General features: G+C 43.6%; 1 protein-coding gene across 6 annotated transcripts in view; it reads right to left on the bottom strand.

Annotated features, from left to right (window-relative positions):
* The window catches only part of ELFN1 (extracellular leucine rich repeat and fibronectin type III domain containing 1), a 988,432-nt gene that overhangs the window by 348,674 nt on the left and 626,687 nt on the right, over positions 1-13,071 (bottom strand). For 4 of the 6 annotated variants that reach the window (XM_063934602.1, XM_063934604.1, XM_063934606.1 and 1 more), the window contains one exon: positions 5,145-5,218. The exons of the other annotated variants lie outside the window; for them this stretch is intronic. The gene's annotated coding sequence lies outside the window, so the exon portion shown is untranslated. The remainder of the gene's footprint in view (positions 1-5,144; positions 5,219-13,071) is intronic. 6 annotated transcript variants of the gene reach the window in all.

Raw genomic sequence — 13,071 nt, 5'->3', positions numbered from 1 at the left:
AGCAATGAGTCCCAGCAACTGCTGGGGCTAAGTAGGGCCCCTACTCCAGTGAAATTTGACAAATTATTGTATTGGTTGGATTATTATCCAAATAGAGAGGACTCCGAGTTGATAAGGTTAGGTTTTCCAAAGGGTTTTCCGTTGCCTATTAAAGGCCAAGTTAATTGTGGTCCGGTTTGCAATTTACGCTCGGCTCAGGAGTTTCCAGTAATTTTGAAAGAAAAAGTCGATAAGGAGGTTGCTTTAGGTAGGATGGTAGGGCCTTTCAGTTGTCCCCAAGTGTCTAATTTCATTTTGTCCCCAGTGGGGGTTGTTCCAAAAAAGACTCTGGGTAAATTTAGATTAATTCAGCATTTATCATTTCCAAAAGGGTCTTCAGTTAATGATGCAATTCCTGAACATTTGTCCATGGTAATTTATCAGTCTTTTGAGGATGCGTTGGCCAAGGTGAGATCATTCGGTAGAGGGGCGTTGATGAGTAAAATTGATATAGAGTCGGCTTTTCGGCTCTTGCCCATTGATCTGGAATTTTTTTGTTATTTAGGTTTCCGTCTGATTGACGGTTTTGATGTTGATAGATGTCTCCCAATGGGTTGCTCTATATCTTGTTCATATTTTGAAAAATTTAGCAGTTTTTTGCATTGATGCATTTCTGAAAATTCAGGTCAGTCCGGAATTGTTCATTATTTAGACGATTTTTTTGTTCATGGGTCCAGCCGGGTTTGACATGTGTGGCAATATTTTATCAAATGCCTTGTCATTGTCGAAGGAATTTGGGGTCCCAGTAGCTGAGGAGAAGACTGTAGGTCCTACATCGGTGTTGACTTTTTTGGGAATCGAAATTTATACTATGGAAGGTTGCTGTCGTTTACCCAAGGAAAAAATAGATAAATTAAAAGAAGAGATAATTGTGGCATTGGCAAATGGCAAGTTGATGTTGAGACAAGCTCAATCATTACTGGGGTCTCTCAATTTTGCTTGCCGAGTTATACCCATGGGTAAGGTCTTCAGCAGGAAGTTGGAGAGAGCTACAGCGGGTGTTAAAAAAACTAGTCATTTTATAAGATTATCCAAAGAAATTCGTAGGGATCTACACATTTGGGAGGAGTTTTTGGCTACCTTTAATGGTGTTCTCATTTGGCAGTCCATACCCATATCCAATGTAGAGTTGCAATTATTCACCGATGCGGCAGGTTCTACGGGTTTTGGAGCAAACTTGGAGCATGCTTCCCCATGGCCTAAAACCTGGTTTGATGAGGGACTCACTAGTAATATGTTATTATTAGAATTATTCCCTATCATGGTTGCTCTGGAGTTATGGCATGAGGTCTTGACCAATCTGTCAGTAGTTTTTGGTGTGACAATTTGGGTGTGGTTCAAGCGATTAATAGTCAGAGAGCTTCCAGCCTTCCTGTGCTGCGATTGTTGGGTCAGATTGTTTTGCGCTGCCTTCAATCAAATATAAGTTTTTGCGCTAGGCATGTTCCAGGCATTGAAAACAGTGTGGCAGATGCGCTATTGCGTTTCGAGTGGCGCAGGTTTAGGGTGCTAGCTCCAGATGCGAATGTATCTGGTGACCCTTGCCCGTCCTATGCCTGGCAGGTGATACGCCCGGATTGGAGGGCTTAGCTCTACAATCCTTGGCTCCTTCCACCCTCCGAGGGTACAAAAATGTCGTGGGAGAGTGGGAACGATATGTCCGTTTGCATCAGGACCAAGGTAAGACTGATTATGCAATGTTATTGAATTATGTTTGGGAATGTTTTAGAGCAGGCAGGTCAAGAAGGTTTGTAACACGTTTACTGTCTGCTCTTTCTTATTTCTTGAGACTTGAAGGACGGCATGATTTTACTAAATCTTTCTTTTTAGCAAGGATTCTTAAAGGGTGGGCTCGAGTGATGCCCCCTGTACAAGATGCACGAAGGCCAATAACCATTTCAATATTGCGGCGCATGGCGGACATGTTGCATGAGGTCTGTGCATCTGATTACGAAGCACTCTTATTTAAATTGTGTTTCGCCATGGCCTTTTTCGGGGCCTTTAGAGTCAGTGAACTGGTGTCAGCTTCGAAAACAGCAATGTCACCTATGCTTCGTGAACATGTGTCACTGGAAGATGGAGGCTTATGGTGCAAAGTACAACGTTCCAAAACGGACCAACTAGGCAAAGGTTGTTGGGTTGTTTTGAGATGCGTGGACGACAAGGAGATTTGTCCAGTGTCCTTGGCGAGGGTTTAATTGAGAACAAGGACTGATATGCCAGGTCCATGGTTGCAGCATACGGATGGTATGCCGGTGACTCAATTTCAATTTAGATGGGTGCTGGAACGTTGTATTTGCACGATGGGTTTGCTGGTATCAAGATATGGTACCCATTCGTTTCGGATAGGTGCAGCGACAACAGCAGCCGCTGAAGGCTGTTCGAGCTGGCAAATTAGAGCTCTGGGGAGGTGGAAGTCTGATGTATTTCAGAAATATATCAGGTTTTGACCTGTTGGATTAAAAATCCGACTTGAGGTATCAGCCACTCGCCATATTTGGGGGTCTTGAGGATTTTTTTATCCTGTCAAGTGCCTTAAGCCTTGGGGTTCATACCCGCTTGGCAGGTGTGTTTTTCGCCTCTCGTCAAGTCTGATCCCTCATACCCATCCCCCTTTTCATCCCCGCTTCAAAAATTCTCACTTTAGAGGCCAAATTAAACTATTGTAAAAAAAACAAAAAAAAACAACAACCTATTTTAGTAAGTTTATAATGGGATGTTTTTGGGTAATGTTGTTTCAAGAATTTTGTGTTAGGTTTTTTTTGTATGATAAGGTTCTGTGAATGGTTTTTGTACTTTCAGATTTGTGCTTGGACGAGTGTCTGATATGGATTATTGGGCACTCATACGTTTACTATGGTGAAAGATCTGGGGTGGAGTGCCTTCAGTCCCCTGAAGCTAATCTTGTCAGATGGATCGGTGTGAGGGGACTTCGCTGGGAGAAAGTCATGCCCCTATTTTGGCAACAGTCGGAGTGGTCGGGATACCCGCTGAGGGTGGTGTTCCATGCTGCTGGAAATGATTTGACCAGAAGGACTGGTCTGGATCTTTGCAAAATTCTAGTTAGGGACTTAGTTAGCTTGCAGAACAGGATGTGTTTTCTAAGTGTGGGATGGTCGGACATTATCCCACGTTTGGTTTGGAGAGATGCGGACAGACCAGCTGCCATAGAGTTGGTCCGGCGCCGGATCAATTCTGTGGTGGGCAGGGCTGTTAGTGAAAATTGGGGGTTTGTGGTCCCACATCCCTCAATTTTAGTTTCAGCCCCTCATCTTTACATGGCCGATGGTGTCCATCTGAATTTGAGGGGTATGGAAATTTTTATGGAGGATCTGTTGTTCGCTGTTTTTAGTCAGGAATTTTATTGATAGGTAGGAGGAGTTTAGGAGTAGTAAGAAGAGTTTTAAGGTAGAGGTATGGTGGCGGGGGTTTAGTTGAAACTGTGGCGGGTTGGGACGGCCTGAAATTGTGGCTGTAATTTAAAGAGTTTTATAGGTGCTCAGGAGATGTGAAGGTGGTGGAGTTTGATACATTACGGGGCCGGAGTTCCATCGTCCCAGGTGGGCTTCGGTCTCCGGTGGAGTTGGTACACACCTGAGCACCATTTGGTTGGGAGTTGGGGAATACCTTGAGTGGAGAGTTGGCCACGGTATTCCCGATAAAGAGCAAGTAACACAAGGGGTGGCAAATGGCCCATTATGGCCCCTTGTGATGTGTGGAGGGCTGGACTGAAATTGGGCCCTTTAAAGCCTCCCCTTGTGATGTGATGGGGGCTGGGCTGAAATTGGGCCCTTATAGCCCCCTTGTTATGCGATGGAGGCCGGGCTGAAGTTGGGCCCTTGCCTCCTCTTGTGTTTTGGTCAGCCACAGTTAAAAGGTTTAAAAGGTTAGAATAAATAGGGACTTTATTTAAATAGGCCGTCCCTCCTTGCCACCATACCATTTGTTTAATAAAAGCTGACAATTTTATTGGCAAACATTATTCTGGTGTCAGTGTCAGTTATTTCTTTTATGGATGTTGGTGTATGCGCATGAATGAAGAACAGTCTATGATAGACATTTTAATAACAGAAGATGTAGCATTCCTGTTTTAGAATCTATTTCTTAAACTGGGATCAGCCAAAAATACGGAGAGACAGACGTTTTCTCAAAAGAAAGTCTATCGCATACAATTTATTATGTGGCTGATTTCTCTGGTGATAATCTAGTTACCGGAACTTACACCCCCCTCCCCCTATAGATCTCTATAGGTACGGTGAAATGAGTAAATTCATGAAGCATTGAAAGGCTTTCGGTGGTATGTAACGCCACTTCATAATTGTATTACTTATCTTTTACATGCGATTCAGCACCAGGCTTTTATTGGATCTCTTGGCAGGTCACATTGCTACATGTATGCGCTAATGTTAGCTTAAACAAGTGAATAATCACGTCTTCCTTTTTCACTAGCATTACACTGCCAGGCAAATAGTTATCACATAGGTGGGAATTTGCACAGGGGCTCGTCAAAGCAGCACTTTGAGAGGAAACTTTTAGAAGATTGTTAAGAATTTGTTCGCAGGAATGCCGGGTAATCAGGAGTAAACACAAAAATACACAGAGCAGCAGTTAGATCAGTACAGATAGAAAACTTAAGGGATGACATACTAAACAGTGAAAAAAGTGGAGAAGTGAACCAGTGGAGAAGTTGCCCACGACAACCAATCAGCTGCTCTGTATAATTTTACAGTATGCAAATTATAAATGTTACTTCAATGCTGATTGGTAGCCATGGGCAACTACTTCACTGGCTCACTTCTCTACTCTTTTCACTGCTTGGTACATCTCCCCCATAGAGGGCTAATTCTGGGTCTCACAAAGTCCCATATACGGCCGCATATGGAATGTAAATATTTTGCAAATGGTATGCTAATGCCACTACATGTACATCTCCTAGCATACGCATTGCGCTGCTTCCCATGTCGCAAATGTCATAACTAGTATTAGGATTTACACCCACACTAAGCTGTGTGCAAGATATCCATGTGAAATACGCATCCCCTAGGGCCTAGGCAAAAGCACAACTCAAGTTAGGATGAAACTCTGGTTACACCATAGTTGCCTACCTTCCCTCTTTCTGCAGGAGACTCCCTGAAATAGTAGCAATCTCCCTCACTCCCTGAATGGTCCCTCAATCTCCCTGAAAAAAAATAAATCATAGATACATACATTTAGATGGTATCATCAGTGCAATTTCCCTATATTGGTTATAAGGCACAATGATTCCTCTGGCTACATGCGTTTTAAAGGTTTCTTGTGGCCACTTACAGTATATGGAGCCTCTTGTAAAACACAATACACAAACAAAAAATATAAGAGTCTTTTCTTCAACAAGTAGATCTTACTAACTTTGGGGCTCATTTACATTTGGATGTCAGTCATTTTCATGACAGGCCTCTCAGATGTAGCAGTACACATCCGCACTGATAGGTGTTACTTTTACAATCTCCCTGAAATACTTTTTCAAAAGTAGCCAAGTATGGGTTACACGCACACGCCCATCAGACTGTTTATTTGAGCCAGCATTATTGGCACCTACTTGACACCCAGAAACACTCACTGAGCACGCACCAAAGTATATCTGATCAGAATCGCTCAATGATTCATATATTGGCTGCAGTGCATGTGCACCGGCGTGTGATTCACATTCATCTTCGGTAAAGGAGTTCTCCATTAGGCTAGCCTATTAGTTTCAGTCACTTATATATGGGGTCTATTCATGAAACAGTGAAAAGAGTGGCGAAGTGAGCCTGTGGAGAATTGTCCATAGCAACCAATCAGCTGCTCCATACAATTGTATAGTATGCAAATTATAAATGTTACATCAATGCTGATTGGTTGCCATGGGCAACTTCTCCACTGGCTCACTTCTCCACACTTTCACTGCTTAATGAAAAGACCCCATAGACAGTCGTCATTTAAAGTAGATCTGACTCCCTCTAACATTCGGAAATGATTCTGTCAAAAGAAGTGATTCGATTGTAAGATTGGCAACTGGCCTAATCAGTTTATCCAATTATGTGATCATCAAACGGTAAGCTCTAATAGCACCGAATTAACCCAATTAAGTCGAATCATTTTGGTTCAGTTTTGCTAATTCAATCATCACCAACTGGCTGATCTCTAATTGCATTTTTCATTGTACGTACACATTTGCCAAACGATAGGGATGATGACACTACTAGTTTGTCAGTTACTGTATACACACATAGTGTGTTCACAAGAAAATGAACCAAAATTGTTTTATATATAGCTGGTTAGAGCATGTAGGAGTATTATGAAAAAAATTACTATGGAACATTCACAAATCCTATGTCCCAGTTTCCCCCACACTACAGCTGTACTCCATAACACTCTCAATTAGCTGTGAGAACGGTGCCCCAGACGCAGACAGGTACAGTAGTGGCTCTTTTGTGAAGGTCAAACATGGAGTAAAATTTGGTACTTTCTTCAGAGAAATAGCTTTATTCTAATGTCATATTTTGTCTAGTCTGAGGAGCATTATGTTTTTATGATAACCGTCTCACCGCTTTTTAAATAAGTGTTTTAGATAAATATATACAGTATATATATGATATATATATATATATATATATATATATATGATTGAAGAAGCAGGGAGCGCCAATAGTGCATTAAAAGAGTACAATGGTTTTTATTTTTAAAAATCCAGATCGGTCACAAGTAAAAAACCCGTACCATAAAAGGCGGTCAAACCACCGCTTGTATAACCAGCATAAGATTTTACCCCACTGTGCGAAGCAGTATTCTCGATTTCAGATCCACAACGTCAGACCACGCCCATACGCGTTTCGTCATTCAACTTCGTCAGTAGGCTTGGTCTTTATTAATCGCAGCACTCGCAATCACTTTGGCGGCCGACAATGGATGTCTCTCCCTCCGCTCTCTTCAGCGTTAGAGGGTTTGACCGCCTTTTATGGTACGGGTTTTTTACTTGTGACCGATCTGGATTTTTAAAAATAAAAACCATTGTACTCTTTTAATGCACTATTGGCGCTCCCTGCTTCTTCAATCTTTTGTCAGGACTATCACCCGTTCGGGATCGGGTAACATTGGGGAGGCGACAGCTGGAAGCTCCAGAAGTGCACACTGACAAATCTTCCTTTCCAAACGATATTGGCTGTCAGTGAACCTGAGGAACATTGCTTCTTATTCAATTCTGTGGACATTTTAGTTCCACGGGACTTTCTATGTGTGTTTATTTATATGTATACATATATATAAGAAAGTTTATTACCGTTTGTTTGCGCTCATACTTTCTGTTCATATATATATATATATATATAGACACAGCATTCCAGGATGGCGGCACTGAAAAATAATGGAACATAAACAAACACTGTTACTGCAACGTTTTGATGTTTAATACATCGTCATCAGACGAGTGCCACCATCCTGGTATGCTGTTTATTGGACTCCTGCCTGGGGAGGGCCTGTGGAAGGCCCCTGCTTATGCCATGTATCTGTTTGTGCTGTATATACTGTATAGTATTTCCTTTTAAGGAGCATAGTTACCCAGCCACAGTAAGAAATTATTTATTTTGGTAATGCATAAAGAAAGTCTTGCAGGTACACTGTCAATGTGAAGCCTAAAAAGTATAGTGTTCTGTTATCACTACTGGGTTTGGATCCGGCACATGCACGGCCATCAGACTGTGCACATGAAGGTGGTAATTGCCAGAGACATATATGGAATGTGATATTGTAGCTTACCGTCCAGATTTTCACAAACTCAGACTCCGGGAATCCTAACAGTTTATGTTTTCCAGATCACCTAGCTGGTGCACAGGTGCAGGGCCTCCATCAGGCCCGGTACAGATGAAACAGGTGGGGCCCCTCCAACCCGGACAACACACATGCCACAAACCCCCCCCCCCCTTCCCCCCGTTCTAACATGCGCCTCACAGACCCCTCACAAAAAAACTGTGCTCACCTGTCATCCCTCAGCTCAGTCACATGGCCCCATGCTTCCTTCCTCTATTTAGTCATGCCACACTCAACCGTCAGTCACCAGTCATGTGGAGCGGAGCCAAAGTGACAGGGATGGGGGCAGTGTAAGTATCAAGACAGGGAAGGGGCGAGAGAAACACATAAGGAGAGGTGGCCGCAGGAACACAGTAGAGAGGGCACCAAAGGCATACACTGACAGGGGGAGCCAAAATCACACCCCACAATAGACGGTGGCAGTGGCAGCGAGACCCACCAGCAAGGGTTGAGGCAGAGGCAGTGCACACACCAGCAAGGGGTCAGGGACAGACAGGCCCCCCTCCGACCCAGGCCGCACACACCACTCATCAACAACCAGCAAAGGTTATGCAGCTGAAGTGCAAGCCACCAGCAAAGAGCACGACATAGCAGACAGGGGACTTGCAGTGGATGACAGAAACACGTTGGAGAACATGGAGGGACAGGAGGAACATACAGCGCAGCACGCGTCCCACCAGCACAAGAATCCCAGCCTCCAGCACACAAAAGCTCTCCCATGAGGACACATGGCGGGATAAACTAATGGGAAAATGTGGTAAAAATCCTGTTTTGGGGTTTTTACAGCATTTTCCTTATGCACTAACCCCCGTCCGCCAGGTTTGTGATGTGGAGGGTAATGCCAGCAAAAGCTGGTGTTACCCTATAGAAGCCTATGGGGCAACGAATGCAGTCAGTGGGATCAGATCAGATCCCTCCCAGCATGCCCCGCTGTCGCCGTGTCTCAGCATGCCCCACGGTCATTAACTCGGAAGTCCATGAAAGGGAGCGTAGCGCGAGGGACAGCTCGTATTGGAAGAGCTGTCCTTAGCAATAGCAATTGCATATGTAAATGCATATGTGACTGGTATTGGTGCGATGATTGCCGATGTGTGGCGGGATGTACACCGCAAGGTTAGTACATCCCGCCCACAGTCACTTCATTTGATGCACTATTGGATTTTAAATACTCTGCTGATACTGTATATCACGCTATTTAACATTTCTGAACAACCCGTGAGAAAACTAATCTTATGTATTATGATGTCTATGCAACATCCCTGGCAAGGCAGTAGTCACAGACAAATATTATTATTAACATAGCTGGGTCCACTAATGTAGAGTTTCCCAAACACCGTCATTACAGTCCAGGTTTTAAGGATATCCATGACTGAGTCTACATGGTTAAATCAAATTGACTGTAGTCCTAATCTGATTTCATGGGCCTAATGTATATATTTCAGTGGGTCAACTGCCCTAAAATCATCTGGTTCTTAAATCCAATATAAAAGTAAAGTTTTATGATCTTCTTTGACCCTATACGGTAATGTATACTGAAGTGTGTGGTTCTATGAACACATGCAAAAGTGAGGAGGAGGCAGCTACAGTAGTTATTGGGCTACAGAGAGGGCAGCCATTTTGTGAGCCACGGAGGAGACAGACATTTTTGTTGGCAGAACCAATATTCATGAAGTACTTCATTACCAAGAGCCAACTATAACGATATATAAATACTGTATACTGAATTTTGTACCCCTATATCAAAACCACTACCGAAAACTATATGACACAGGATCCTTAGGTTATCCAGGATGCAGTTAATTTACCGACGGTTGGGATGCCGGCGGTCGACATACCAATGCCGGAATCCTGACAAATGTCAAAATACCCGGTATTCCCACTAGGGTGGTAGTCCATGACACCACCTGAGGGGGAATACAATAGCGCAGCGAGGCCGCACAGGGGCACGCTTCTCTCAATGTTAGGATTTTGACTGTTGGGATTTCTGCGTCGGTATTTCAACCTCCGGGATCCCGACTGTCGGGAAATTCTACTGAATCCGGTTATCCTCCTGCTAATGAAACCTAATATTCAATATTATATATTCAATTCTACAAAGAAAAAGATCTGCTAATCCCAAGTTGTAATTATAATTGTAATTGATAGAAAAATATCTGAGATTATTAATTAGATTTTAAAGGCATTTGGACAGTGCAGTATACACAGTCAGCACTGTTAAATAAAAGTACATTATTTACAATGATTCTCATAGCCATTAGAAATAGAAGGAGGCAGAAATATAATGTAATAATGAATATATTTTGCAGCCCCTGTTATGCTTCTCGCCCACTGGCATAGAGCCACAGCCATACATCAAACAGAAATGAAAAGTTTGACTCTTTCAGATGAAGGCTAGACCGGGGAGAACTGCCAAGGGGGCATTAATACACAGAGAGACGTTTGGGATCTGCTCCAGGTGTACTGGCTACAGCCAGGGGAAAATTTTATGCAGCGATTGTCAATGGAGATTGATTCGATGCTCTCTAATACAAATATGAAGTGAGGAGCTGCATACCAAAGACAAGGGATCCACATTGTGCATTATTACAGAGAAAACAAGGGTGCCATGATTCCTGGGTCTGTTCATCAAAATTCATTATCTCACTTTAAAGAAAGAACACGGTGTTCTCTGAGATATTATGAAACGTATATCCCATAGAAATAAATAGCAAGGCTTTCTTATTTCCGTCACGTGATATATATACAAGCAGCTTGGAGAAAAGGACCCCTATGTGTTTTTCAATCACAGACTCAGTGGATTGCTGCATGATAGGCGGAACATTTTTAAAGCATGATTCACAAAGAGGAAGAGAGGTATGTTAAAAGTATTATTTTATATAGCAATTGTGTCTCTGTCTGTGAGACCGGCCCTTATCTGCAGAATGCATCCTCTAAATGCCAGCAGTGCCACTGATAATATCATTCATTCCTTACATAGGTTGACTTCAAGAGACATTGTCGATTTTGCAGAAGTAGAGAACTACATTTTGTCATTTATTAAAACATTTTGGAGAAAAAAAAATCATATGGGCCTCCACCACAATGGAGTCCCAGCGGTGAACCTTGTGCAGGTTCCAGCCACACACAGAACCGGAGGTACAGTACTCTATAACACTCCGAGGAGCTGTGCCTCCCAGTCACCCCCTTCTCACTGTCAGCTGCAGAGGGGTGGCTGTTGGCTGGCTTATGTATTAGCTCCGCTCCCCCGGGTCCATCTCTGGAGCTGCGGCGTACACATAGCCACCTGACACCAGCAGTCACTGCCTGCATTCTGCCACTCTGTACCACAGCACATCACTGCGCAGCTCCACTCTCTGACGGCTTACCTTAGCCCCACCACTAACGGTCAGTCCTGCTTTTTTCAGTACCTTTACCCTGCGCTGCTTTTTCTGTCCTACCTGCAGGGCAAGCCAAATCTAGAAGTTTCTCCCAGCTGTCAGTGGCTCCCATACTGCTGCTTGCCAGGAGAGAAGTGACAAGAAATCTCCTGCTGTTCACCTCAGTCCATAAAGAGGGTCCTTTGGGGTATCTCTCCATCTATCTGTACCTTTTTTAGTCCGTGGGGACTCCCATGTACTAAGTGCCCCGGGCCCCCTGGAGCCTTAATCCAGCACTGCCCATATGGATATACTTACCTCTCCGGAGTCCCGTTCAGCCAGCACTGCACAACAGAAATCATCGGGAAACTAGAACGGCAGACATTTTCCCGGAGATTTGATCATGCACAGTAGATGCTGACACAAAGCCAGAGTCTATTGCGCTGCCAGAGAGGAGAGGTCTCGCATGGGCACTCTCCTCTTTTAAACCGCTCCTGGTAACACATTGTTGTTAGAAGAAAATGGTCAGTCCTGGAGCTACCTCAGTTGCACCACTTCTAGAGCCTGCTCCTTCTCATCTCTTTTGGCATTGCCTTGCAGTTATACAGTATAGACAAGGGGGTGGAGTGTTCCTGCACTGCTATTGAAAATTATGAAGTTTGTATATAACCAACTTATAATAAATCACCTTGAATAATTCTTGGATAATTAATGGTGTTGGCGGTGCTCCCCTGAGGGAATGACAAATACAATCACTGGGGGTTTTTTCTCCCGGGAAAGGACCACGGGAACAAAGAAGAAAACCTCTTTATGGGGGCCCCCACAAAGAGGTTTTCTTCTTTGTTCCCGTGGTCCTTTCCCGGGAGAACCCCCCCCCCCCCCCCCCAGTTATACAGCATATGCATGTTTCTAACAAGTTTGATGTATTGATTTGGGAGGTGTGTCCCATTCACAGAGCAGCAGTCTACTGCCAAAGATGCACACAGCAAAGCATGTGTGTTAGAACGGAAGAGAAAAGAGCTATTGGGTAGCCTAGTGCTAGACACGCTCCCAGGGATTAGGCCATGCCCTTCATGCAATGAGGCCACACCCATAAGCTGCCTTCCGATATTCCAAAACTGGGAGTATGGGGTATACTGACATACAGTATGGGACAAATGTATCAAGCTTTCTAAAGAGTGAAGAAGTGGGCAAATGCACAAGTTGTCCATAGCAAATAATCAGCTTCTACCTATCATTTAAGAGAATGTACATGATAAATGTGAGCTAAAAGTGCATTGGTTGCTATTGTAACTTCCCCAGTACTCCACTCTTTAGAAGGTTTGACACATTCACCTTAATATCACACTGGTGGACAAGTTACTGCCTCCCACAAGATCAGCACTCTCATCTGAAATATTCTGTGCTGCTGTTAATTTTCAAAGTTACTGTCACTGCCCACTTAAAGTGTGATTCTAAAGCTACAGTTTGCTATCGGTCAAGCTCAGTAAACATTCTAAAATCAGAAATTAGTTTTAACTACCACAACTAAGATGTTATTTTTTTTTAAATTAAATAATTAAGTTCTATTCACTTATAAATATTTTTGAAAACCGCAGTGCCTACCCTTATTGTTACTCACTATATCCTTCTCTAAGACTTGTTTACACCTCCCCCTAGAAAAGGCATTGTAGTTCACTAGTACTCTTGCTTGCCTACTCTCGGGTGACCCTTCCTACTCTCCCCCCCCCCCCCCCCACCCAGAAGAACAGGCAAATCTCCCAGTTTTGCAGGTAATGGATGATTAAAATGGGCGGACGATGACATGATTCTCGCTGAAACGTGTCATCATAGCCATGCCCCCCTGCAGTAT

Source organism: Pseudophryne corroboree, chromosome 7 (assembly GCF_028390025.1).
Source record: "Pseudophryne corroboree isolate aPseCor3 chromosome 7, aPseCor3.hap2, whole genome shotgun sequence".
Classification (NCBI taxonomy): domain Eukaryota; kingdom Metazoa; phylum Chordata; class Amphibia; order Anura; family Myobatrachidae; genus Pseudophryne; species Pseudophryne corroboree.
This window is presented reverse-complemented; position numbering and strand designations above follow the sequence as displayed.